Here is an 8178-nt window from a genome sequence, read left to right as displayed (position 1 = left end):
CCATTCTGTAGACACAAATCCAAAGTTCAAGTGACACAAGTGTAATAGCAGGGTAGGAATCCAGAATGTTATGTATACCAAAAGTGACTAGTGTTGGTTCCATAATTGAACTTTGTGTTTTTCACATGTGAGAAAGTGTCTGTGCAGCATCACCTTGTGGCCCAAATCACTGCTCACCTGCTTTCTGAAATCTGTCAGGTTGACCAGATCGGGAGAGTCTCCACCACTTTTTGGGTCCCAGATCTCTTTGAGAATCTATAACAGTTCCAGGTGCAGTCATTCCTCAAGGTAATGTGGATATGCACATAGTTACACCTCATATATGCAAATGATTAAGAAGGCTTCCTGAGTCTCAGGCCCATGGGAAACCTGTTTGTCTGGCTAACCACACGTCCCCCTTCCTGTTTCTGACCTGCGTCATAACATCACTCATTATCTCAACCCCGATTGGCACCCACGCCAGTCAAGCTACTCAACTTGAAAGTAAATTTCACATCCCCTTATATTTACCTTCCTCCCTCAGATTTCTTTTTCTTACTACTCCTCAGGGCTTCTGTGTTGAGGAGTATCTTTGTCAATCTAGTGCCACATTAAAAGATTTTAGATAGACCCGGGGATTCCAGGTCTTGGTCTTTAAAGGTGAGTCCTAAACTGTGATCTAAAATACCCTCATCCCTTCCTTCCTCTCTGCTCCCTGATCTTAGAAGCACACAGAGCAAACAGCCTGCTAGTTCCCCAAATTTCATGTGAAACAATTTTTTCCTGACCACGCAGGACCTCTATGGTCTGATTGCTCAAAGTTCTTCAATTCTTCACATTAGCAGCCAAACAAGAGCTGTTGCTCTTGTGGAAAAAGGGGAGTCCATCATGAGTACTCTAAGCTACAAGTAGCATAATATGCCTGTCTTACAGCAGCTTAAATAAAAATGGGGCTCATTTTTTTCTCTTAACAGAAAGTCTGAATGTAGGTGGCTGCTGGTGTTGATCCAGCAACTCAAGTACTTTGGAGCCAGCATCTCTATAACCTTTTGAGTTTTCCTCATATTCGACTCCTTGTTTTTTATTTTGGTTTTTCTCCAGCTCTGTTGAGATATAACTGACACATCATTGTGTAAGTTTAAAGTGTACAACGTGATGATTTGATACACTTACATGCTACAATATGATTACCACAGTAGAGTTAGTTCACCTCACATAATTACCTTTTCTTTTTGTGATGAGAACCTTTAAGATCTACTACTCTCTTAGCTACTTTCAAGTATACAATACAGTATTGTTAACTATAGTCACCACGCTGTACATTAGATCCCCAGAATGTATTCATGTTATAACTGGAAATTTGTACCCTTTCACTGACATCTCCTCACTCCTTGCCCCTGGCAAATCATCATTGTGCCCTCTGCTTTTATGAGTCCAACTTTTTAAGATTCCACATATAAGTGATATCGTACAGCATTTGTCTCTCTATCTGACTTATTTCACTTAGCATAACACCCTCAAGGTATTATGTATTGGACAATTAGGTTGTTTCTATATCTTGGCTATTGTAAATAATGCTGCAATGCATATGGGAGTGCAGATATCTTTTTGAGACCCTGATTTCATTTCTTGTGGATATGTATTCAGAAGTAGGATTGCTAGATCATAAGGCAGTTCCATTTTTAATTTTTTGAAGAACCTCCATGCTCTTTTCCATAGTGGCTGCACCAATTTCTATTCCTACCGATAGTACACAAGGGTTCCCTTTTATTCACATCTTCACCAGCGCTTATTATGTCTTGTCTTTTTTATAATAGCCATTCTAACATGTGTGAGGAGATATCTCATTGTGGCTCTGATTTTCATTCCCCTGATAATTAGTGATGCTAGGAATCTTTTCATGTACCCATTGGCCATTTGTACATCTTCTTTGGGAAAATGTCTATTCAGTTCCTCTGCCCATGTTTTTTAGAAACTGCTTATTTTCCCTCAACCTTATTTCTATTCTGTTTAAGAGTTTGTGGAAGAACAGCTTAAGACCACTCAGTGGTTGTTCCTACCCGTTCAGTGGCCCGAACAGTGGGAGCAGCTCACCAGCCTTCAGTGGCAGGCTGAGTGCTCTAGTCTTCAGTATGGAACCGCTACATAGGCACAGAGGGCACCTGTGTCCCTATTGCCAGTGAATCTATCTGATCCTGACGTTTCCCATGTTGGGAGGTTTTTGATTGAATCAGTAATCTCCTTACTCTTTATTGGTCTGTTCAGATTTTCTATTTCTTCATTAGTCAGTCTTGGTAGATTATATATTTAGAGGAATTTATTTCTTCTAAGTTAACTAATTTGTTGGCACATCATTGTTCATAGTAGTCCTTTATGATTCTTTGTATCTCTGTAGTATCAGTTGTGTCTTTCAACTCTGAGTCTTCTCTTTTTTTCTTAGTCTAGCTAAAGTTTTACCTATTTTATTTTAAATATATCTTTATTGATTTCAGAGAGAGGAAGGGAGAGGGAGAGAGAGATAGAAACATCAATGATGAGATAGTCATTGATCAGCTGCCTAGCCCGCAACCCGGGCATGTGCCCTGACCAGGAATTGAACCCCGATCTCCTGGATTCTAGGTCGTTGCTCAACCGCTGAGCCATGCCCAGCCGGGCCCAATTTTATTTTTTTTATTTTAATTTTTTTATTATTATTATTTTAAAATATATATTGATTTCAGAGAGAGGAAAGGAGGGGGAAAGAGAGAGATAAAAACATCAATGATGAGAGAGTCATTGATCGAACCTGCAACCTGGGCATGTGCCCTGACTGGGAATTGAACCCTGATCGCCTGGATCCCAGGTCAGTGCTCAACCACTGAGCCACGCCCGGCCAGGCCCAATTTTATTTTTTGAAAAAAGTTTTTAGTTTCATTGATTTCTTTTTATTTTTTATTTTTATTTTTTTATTTTTTGCAGGGTCTACAAATAAATTTTATTGAAACTGAACAAATAACACAACAGCCTTCTTAGATTGGGGGCCACCCTCCCCACACCATTTCCCATACTCTTGAAGTACAGAGCTTGCACAGAAAGGAATTTTTTTAAAAAAGTCATTTCTATGTAGAAATCAGACTCTGCCCCAACATCATCATGGACTAGACTATTTACAAACTTTCACATTTTAAGTATTCCTTTTATGGTTGTTCTCTCTGTCCCTACCCAGGGGCTCCAGTACTTTCCCCTGACTCATCCTGAAGGGATGGGCAAACTGTAGGGGAAGGGCTGGTGGGCTCAGAGCTACTGGCACCAGCCCTGGGGTGCTGGCCCTCACCACAAGGTGGTAAACGGTGTCCTCCCAATGGGGGGGGGCTAGTGCAAAAAGCAAGGGAGATTAGATGGAATAGGTGGGTAGGGGCAACTGGTCATAGGCACAGGCATCCATAGCCCTTCCTGATCCCATCCTATGCCTTCTCAACTCGGGGAGGGGGGCAGAGGATGACTTAAGGGACAACTAGTTGCAGTGGGGAGGGGTCAGCCCAGTCCTGGGTAGAGAGGGACACTTCCCACACCGGTCCCTACTCCTATTAACCACCAGCAAACCGTCCATCCATCTGGGGGTGGGAACACATGGGCAGGTAGGTAGGAAGAATCAGGCCTGCGTTGCCCCAGCCTCTGTCCAACAGAGGAGGAATCCAGGTAGCAAACGGCTGAAATGTTCCAACCAATGGGTAGAGGAAGTGAGGGAAAGGAAGTTCCCACTTGTGTACAGCTCCCACAGCCAGGGAGCTTGTAAAGTGCTGTAGCCCCTAGTAGGGTTGGGCCCTAGGCAAGCTTGGAAGAAAGCAGGCCAGGTAAGGGCACAGGAATAATACATTCCCAATCCGCGTATGCCCTGCCATGCTCTTCACAGGGATCGCCGGGGAAGGGGGGCTGGCGACTCTGCTATTAGCCCTCACCAGCCACCAGCCACCTCTTAACCAAAGACAAACCAGCACCCAGCCAACATGGCAGGACTGCCCGGCTCACAGCTGAAGGTTGCAGGCCAATGGAGTTTATTCAGGATTGTGGCTTCAGCCTAGGTTCCTCGGTGGAAGCCACACCTCGAGCCTGAGGGTTTCTTGCTGAGGCAGGAGATGCTTAGGTCTGCAGCCCCCCAGGCTCTCACCTCATAGAGGATCACAGGGAAATCCACGTGGATGCGGGGGTATCCAGCTTCACGATGCCCTGAGGAATCAGGTTCTTATGCACCCGCCTCAGCTTGGCCCGCTTCTGCCTGTTCTTGGTGACGATTGTCGCCTCATAGAATTCGTGAGCCAGGTCTCCATCCTCGTCATAGAACATGGAGCCTCGGCGCGTGAATACGAAGGGGGGCGCCACTCGGCCTCGCGGACGCACCAAAGCTTGCTCAGCGGCCGCAGCCTCCGGGCCGCCGCCCCCCGCCCCAGAGGCCAGGGGCCACAGGCCCCGAGCTTTGGAGCCGCTGGCGCCCATGTCAGGGCCGCCGGCGCATGACGGACCCCCAGCCGCTTTGCGTTGGCACCACCATGCCCTCCCTCGGCTTCCGCTCGCGGGTGCCGCCGCGGTCTTCCTCATTGATTTCTTTTAAAAAAAAAATATACCCCTATTGATTTCAGAGAGAGGAAGGGAGAGGGGGAGAGAGAGAGAAACATCAAGGATGAGAGTCATTGACCGGCTGCCTCCTGCGTGCCCCCTGCTGGGGATGGAGCCCGCAACCCCGGCCTGTGCCCTGACCGGAACCGAACCCCGATCGCCTGGATCCTAGGTCCATGCTCAACCGCTGAGCCACACCCAGCTGGGCAGTTTTGTTGATTTCTTAAAAAACTTTTTTCTGATCTCTATTTAATTTATTTTCACTCTGATTTTTATTTTCTCCCTTCTGCTAACTTTGGGTTTAGTTTATTCTTTTTATCTAGTTCCTTGAGGTATAAAGTTAGTTTATTTGAGAACTTCCTTTTTTCTTAAAGAAGGCACTTATCACTATAAACTTCCCTCTTAGGACTGCTTTTGCTACATCCCATAAGTTTTGGTATGTTTTGTTTCTATTTTCATTTGTTTGAAGATATTTTTTGACTTCTCTTTTGATTTCTTCTTTCACCCATTGTTTGTTCAGGAGTGTGTTAATGTCCATATATTTGTGAATTTTCCAATTTTCCTCTTATTGATTTCTAGTTTCATACCATTGTGGTCAGAAAAGATACTTGGGATGATTTCAGTCTTCTTAAATTTGCTAGGACTTGTTTTGTGGCTTAACATATGATATGTCCTAGAGAATGTTCTGTGTGCACTTGAGAAGAATGTGTATTCTGCTGCTGTTGGATGGAATATTTTGTATATGTCTGTTAGCTACATTTCATCTAAAGTATAGTTCAAGTCCAATGTTTCTTTATTGATTTTTTGTCTGGATGATCTATCCATTGTTGAAAGTGGAGTATTGAAGTCCTTTATTATTATTGTATTTTTGTCTATTTCTCCCTTCAGATCTGAATTTATTTAGGTGCTCAGATGTTGGGTTCATATATATTTCTGATTGTTATACCTTCTTGATGAATTGACCCCTTTATCATTGTATAATGACTTTCTTTATCTCTTGTTACCATTTTGGCTTAAAGTCTCTTTTGTCTGATGTAAGTATTGTTACCCTTGCTCTCTTTTGGTTTCCACTCGCATGGAATATCTTTTTTCATCCCTTCACTTTGAGCTCATGTATGTCCTTAAAGTTGAAGTGAGTCTCTTGTAGGCAGTATATAGTTGTTTCTTTTCAAAAAATTCATCCATCCACTCTATGCTTTTTGATTGGACAATTTAATCCATTTACTTTTAAAGTAATTATTGATAAGTAAGGACTTACTAATGCTGTCTTATTAATTGTTTTGGTTTTTTTATTGGGTAAATCACAGATCTCCATGTCCTTGAGGTCGGTTACTAGAAAATTATTATGATTCTTTTGTGGGGCCATGATTCCTTGATTTACCATGTTCCTTGAAGTCTTGCATTGCTGTCATACCATTTGAAGTAGAAGTTATTTCCTCCAGTCTTTACTAACTGCCTTAGGGAGCGAAATCCCTTCCATCAGCCTTACTAGGGATTCTGAGGCTTTCCCAGACTTTTTGTGGATACACCTACTCCATGCTTCTTGTCCCATGCTTCTTGCTCTCCCCTGTGGCAAAATTCTTAAGCTGGCATGCCTTCTATTGATCCTGCAATGCACCAGGCCGAGTGCTGATAGCTTCCCTTTTGCTTTCAAAGGGCAGCGCTAGAGCTTAGGCTTATGGTTTGTCCCTCGCCTGAAGATTTGGGTAGGTTTTCTGTACATGTTCACTAGCCTTCTGCTAAAGCTTACTCATGCTGATCAAGAGCATGCAGAGGGAGCCAGACACAGGGTTGGGGTGTGTGTGCTTGAGGCACAAAGTGCTGGGTGTACCTATGGCCCCCCTGGGAGGATCTCTGGGCGAGGTGTTTCCAGCTGCTAATGGGAAGGCTTCTTGATGGAGTCCTTGACAGTTAGGAGGATCTGCATCCCTTGAATGCCCTTTGAGTGTCCTATCTGCTGTTCTCCCAGCCACATCTGCTCCCCAGTCTTGTATCTCATGACTCAGCACTCTGGATGGGATGAGAGAGAGGAATAGGTCTCTCTGGCAGCATCCTGCACAGTTGGGGAATCTAGGTGCTCACTCACACACTCCCTATGGGAGAAATCATGGGACAGGAAGGTCTCTCTTGGTGCTGAGCTATGCTGCCTTGGGAAGGGGTGATATGGATAAAATCATACTATTCCTCTTACCCTCTCTAATTCATCCAACATTTTATATATATATATGAACTTCTCTGTTGGAAATCTATGCTTCCACAAAGGCTCTCTTATCCATGGTGTAAGACTGTTCTCCAGGGGCTTCCGGACCGTGGCTGAGAGGGGCTGGAGCTGGTTCATGGGCCCTGTAGCATCCACAGCCAAGACTAAGGTCTGTCTGTTTATTACCTGGAAAGCATTATCTTTAGAACATTATCCACATCTTAGAAACAAGGGGTTTGAGTTGGGGCCTAAATGTTACCTCCATAGTTTGTTCTGGGCCAAATAAACTTTCTTATCCAGGTAAATGGTGGTTTGGGTAAAGAAGCAGATAGCCTGTCCAATATTTCCCAGAAATGCTTCACATGGTTAGTAACTAAGACACTTAGCACGAACTACTATCCTCAGCCTCCCCACCTCCCATCCCCCACCACACTGACAGCAAAACCAGACAGAGCCAGGAACTGGGGGTTCCTGGCCACTAGAGCCAGCCAGCCATCAGAAGTCAAGAACCTCTGAGCTGGAGCATGCTGCTTCTTACATTATAAGTTCACTTCACTCATAATGAGGAAAATGATGCTAGAATGTTTTTAGGAGAAAAGACATAATAGTTTCAATGTGTACCACAGAGATGCCTCTGTTTTTTAAGACTTCTGAATGTCTGTCTTAAGCAAATTAAGGTGGAGAATGTGTGTCTTTGGGGTATCTGTCCATGTCCTCTAAACGCCCCATGTGTTCCCATTTATTTATTTATTTATTTATTTTAGAACATATCTTTATTGATTTCAGAGAGAGGAAAGGAGAGGGACAGAGAGAGAGAGAGAAACATCAATGATGAGAGAGTCATTGATCAAGCCCGCAACTGGGCATGTGCCCTGACAGGGAATCGAACCCCAATCGCCTGGATCCTAGGTTGACGCTCAACCACTGAGCCAAGCCTGGCCGGGCCCCATGTGTTCCTTTTTAGCATAATGCTTTCCTTCTTACCCATCTCTGTTTGAAATAAAAAACAACTTCAAGCGTTCTCCGCCCCCCCCAATTGTTTGATTTCCCAAAAGCAATCCTGAGTGTCTTGTTTCTTCCTCACTCCTCTTGAGGCTAAATGCCTCGCCTCGCCTGTCTTTCTGATGCTTGGCTTCTCTCCCCTCTGGGCTGCAATTCTAGAACGGGAATGGAGACAGGCTCTTGTGGCCTTAGAGGAGACTGGAGAGAATATGGGAGATGGCTTTTCCCAGCTGAGCACTGTGGTGTACTGCTCTGGGAGTCCTATGCTAGACAGAGCGTCCCCTCTTCAGTGTTTGTTCTCTGAATGTTAAAGGACAGCCTCCTGGAGAAATAGACTTAGAAAATATATACCGAAGTCTTTAGGGTACAGAGTCACTCACAATGTATGCAATCACTCTCAAATG

General features: G+C 44.3%; 1 pseudogene; it reads right to left on the bottom strand.

Moving 5' to 3' along the window:
- Positions 1–933: 933 nt before the first annotated feature.
- Positions 934–4452, bottom strand: LOC148090610 (tumor suppressor candidate 2 pseudogene; annotated as a pseudogene).
- Positions 4453–8178: the final 3726 nt, after the last annotated feature.

The sequence above is a fragment of the Miniopterus natalensis genome, chromosome X (genome assembly GCF_054644295.1).
Source record: "Miniopterus natalensis isolate mMinNat1 chromosome X, mMinNat1.hap1, whole genome shotgun sequence".
Classification (NCBI taxonomy): domain Eukaryota; kingdom Metazoa; phylum Chordata; class Mammalia; order Chiroptera; family Miniopteridae; genus Miniopterus; species Miniopterus natalensis.
The sequence above is the reverse complement of the archived record's forward strand: the minus strand, read 5'-3'. Positions and strand labels throughout refer to the sequence as shown.